Genomic DNA, 4056 nt, shown 5'->3' with positions numbered 1-4056 from the left:
ACTCACTCCCCCTCCCCCTCCCCCAGCCCCGGGCCCCACCATCCTACTGTCTCTCTCTATGAATTTGATGACTGTAGGTCCTCGTATAAATGAAATCACACATTATTTATCCTTTCGTGTCTGGCTTATTTCACGGAGCATCACGTCCTCAAGTTTCATCCATGTTGTAGCCTGTCTGTGAATTTCCTCCCTTTTTAAGGCTCAGTAATCTTCCGTTGTGCCGATGGACCACGTTTTGTGTATCTTTTCATCCGTCCGTGGACACTCGGTTGCCTCCACCTTTTGGCTGTTGTGAATGATGCTGCCATGAACGTGGGTATTCAAGCCCCTCCTTTCAGAAAGCACGTTTTGAAGCGGTGACCAGCCCGAGGCCCATCTGGTCTTGGGACTGCAGAGCTCAACCTCTTGCCTCACCCAGGCTGCTTTCCCATAGAAAGAGGCCCATCTTTCTTCTTGAATCTCTCCACAAAGCGGGAATGACTCTGTCTGTTGGAGAAATTGTGGAGCACGATTCCTCCCATATCCCGTGTTCCCATCTCCCAAGGAGGAAAGGCCTGGGAACTGGGTCTCACCTTTGTGGGTTCATCCAGGTCTCGGGCAGGACCAAGGAAGGTGTCAGGGCAGAGAGAGAAGCAGGGAGGGGATGCCCTTCTGCAAGATGTCACTCATTCACTACCTGGTGCCTTGTGGTGCCTCAGGGTTTCTCAGTTCCGAGTCATCCCTACCCTGTTGTCATGAGACGTTCTCCTGTATTCTCTTCTAGTAACTTTAATGGCTTGCTCTATATTCGTTTATTATTTTTATGCCATCAGGAGCTGGCCCATGTGTCAGGCCAGGGCCCTTGTGTTGGCCCTTGTGTCAGGGTTCTAGAATGTTCAGGCCGGGATGTGATTTGTCTGTTTCAGTACAGGAGGACCTGCCCCCGCCCCTGCTGGCTTTGCCTCTCCCCCTCTGTCACGGATCCAGCTCCCAAGCTCATGTGGGGATTGGTTTTCTATCGATCTGGCTCTAAGTCCACCATGTGTGTTTACAATCCCGTTCAAAGGAGCTTTGAGACTTGGCGGTATGATCTCCTTTAGACCGCAAACAGCCACGTTGCAAATTATTCCATTCTGTGGTTGAGAAAAGGAGCCAGTTCAGAGGGGTGGGTCAGCTCAGGGCTCCCCGCCAGCACACGGCAGGGCGGGTCAGGCTCAGACATGCCGGACCCAGGGAGGGGCTCAGCCAGACCAGGGTGACGCCAAAGCGCTGAGCCGGTGTCTTATCTTCAGCGACTGGACAGACGCTTCCTTGACAAGGGACCCGGGCTACCACCGAGCACTTCTGTCCAGTGTGGTGGCACTAGCCACACGTGGCTGTCGAGCCCTTGAAACGTGGCTAGCGCCACAAGTTGAAGGGACGCTGTTCTGTATGTATTGGGTTCCGTAAAATATAAGTATTCATTTCAACTGGGTTTTTCTTTTCTTGTTTGAAACGTGGCTACTAGGAAATTGAAAATTGCATTTGGTGGCTTGAATTCTATTGCTGCCAGCACGGGTTTGTAGCAGCCCTTACTGGGGGCTGGGATCAGCTTCCTTATTTCTTGTCCCCTGTCCCCCGCCACCCAGTCCCTCCTGCTCCTACCTTGTCGCCCCACTGTCTTCTTCTCAGACGGAGCCCCCTTCTTGCAGACGTGCTTCCTGGGTTTAGCAGCCAAGAATCTTCACTGGAGTAAAAGGGAGAGAGGTGAGAACCTCTATCATCCCAGCCTTCTACCCCAGGGTGGAGCTCAGGCCCACCTCTCAGAGAGACTGGGGTGGGAGGGGACCCCAGAGCTAATTTAGGATTGGTCAGGGTTCTAGAATGTTTGTGCTGGGGGGCCCAGGTCCAGCTTTTGGGAGAACACTGGGCCTCAGGAAGGAGAAGGGACCTGGCCAGGTCCCAGTAGGTTTCCTGCCGGACCCCAGGTCCCCAGGGCCGGGCAGCTTCCCCCAAACCCCGAGGCCACTGTGGGTTGGTGTAGATTCTCTACCCAGACCGGGCCCAGTGAAATAGCTTCTGGGGTCTGTTCTCCAAAAAAGCTGGATTCTTACTGGAAGTGTCTGGGAGTAATATTATTATTATTTAACATTCACTGCTGCCCCAGACATATGGGCAGTTTTCTGGTCCCCGCTGGGTGTCCACGTGGTCCTAAGGCTTTCGGGTTGTGCAGTCACCTGGGACACCCGGCAGATTCCCCAGCAGAATGTAACACGTGCTTGGCTGTGGGGTCAGTGGCCTGTGGTGGGGGTGGTACTTTCCCAGAAGACAGGAAATGCTTCCGAGGTAACAGACCGTCCCGTCAGCTCCACGATGCCCCGTGTGGTGAGGCAGAAATGATTTCTTTACCAGGCTTACTTGGTGACATCATAATAAAGAAACGGTTAAATATTTTCTATTAACAATGCCATCACATAAAATAAAATAAGATAAAAGAAGAAAAATAAAATAATAGCTACCTATATCCTTGTGGGTAGCTTGATTCATTGTTTTGATTATTTGCATTTTATCGCCAGACTTTGTCAGAATACGTTTCATTGCCTACCGGTGCCAGGCACGTTCATGCCTGCGGTCTCGTGGCATCTTCACGATCCATCCCTGGGGGGAGGTATTTTTATGTCCATTTTACAGAAGGGGAAACTGAGGCCCAGAGAGGTGCATCGACTGGGGTTTTGAGCCCAGCAGGTGCCTTTGCGCTTTGACCAGGCCAGTCTCAGAGCTGGAGGGATGTGAGGATTTTGTCCAGCTTCTCTCCCCGTGTGTCTGTCCATCCTGGTGCCCAGTGGCCTTGACTGGCCACTTACTAGGAAATCTGCGCCTGTAACTCAGTTTGGATAGCCCCCTCCCCCGACCTCTGGGAGGGGGGAGGAGGATGTAGGCGGAGTCAGCTTCTCACATGTGCTTCTGAACCTGGGCGGTGCCTTTGTCCTGGTGGGGATGAGCGTGTGCAGCGTTCCAGAGCATCCTTCTTCAAGGCCGTAGTCGGGGGTGTTTGGCCTGGAGGATTTTGGCCAGATGGGGAGTATGGCGCTGGCCAGGACGGGACAGGGCTGCAGTTGTTTTCCGTCTCTGCTCTTGCCCCAGGATCTTTGGTCCACGACCCTTGGTCCATGCTTGTGTGTCCTCCAAGTAGGTGGTGCCTGAGCTCTGCCACGTGACTGCTGTGTGTCTTTGGGTGAGCCAGCTGACCTCTCTGGGCCTCAGTTTTCTCATCCTGAAAATGGGGTAATAACACCTCTCCAGTGGCTTTGAGCATTAAATGAGATCATCTGCATAAAATCCAGACTGTTGTTACCGACCAGGGTTCTCGGCCTCCTTAATCAACAGAAACTCATCCGAGGCCAGACAAGAAATTCAGGCAAGGCTTCCCTGGGCCCCCTGCTTGCTCACTTGCCGCGGGGGTGGGAGGCAAGCTGGTTCTTTATATGGGGGGCGGGTAGGGGTGTGTCCAGGGGTCGAGCTGGAGGGGTGGCTTAGGGGGTTTGCGCACCTCTTTGTGGTGGTGTCGTGTGCAGGGGGCATGCGCAGTGCCCTGCTTTTGCTCCCGGCTCTTCAGAAGCGGCAGTTGGGCTTTTTGGTCTGTTTGTGTCTTGTTGTCCAGAATATGCCCCAATTGCACACGCATGCAGTTATTTTTAGTCCCTTAGAGTTTCTTTGTATTTTGTAGCTGGAGGAGACGTTTGTCCAGGTGCAAGCACGGCAGCACTGCAGCCAAGGGTCCCAGGTCCCCGCCTATCTCACTCTGATGGGCCTTGGTGTACCGTGAGCTGCCCTCATCGTCATTATTGGCAACACCTGTGTGTACTTGCTCTGTTCAGATTGGACCCGCGTGATGTGCAGGTTGGAGTCTGCCAGCTCGCTCCCCCTGTCCTGTTGGGACAGCCTGTTCAGGCCCCGCTGTGGATTCCCGCCCCGTCTGGTCTCTGCAGAGCCTCTGGCCTCACTGTAAGTGCACCCGGTTTATGTAGGGGCTCCGGATGACGGGGGTGGGGGGGGGACCCGGCAGTCCTCCAGGGTACCTGTTGCCCCTGCAGGGGT

The sequence above is a fragment of the Grampus griseus genome (genome assembly GCF_964374135.1).
Source record: "Grampus griseus genome assembly, chromosome: 8".
NCBI lineage: Eukaryota > Metazoa > Chordata > Mammalia > Artiodactyla > Delphinidae > Grampus > Grampus griseus.
Note: the sequence above shows the minus strand (reverse complement) of the source record.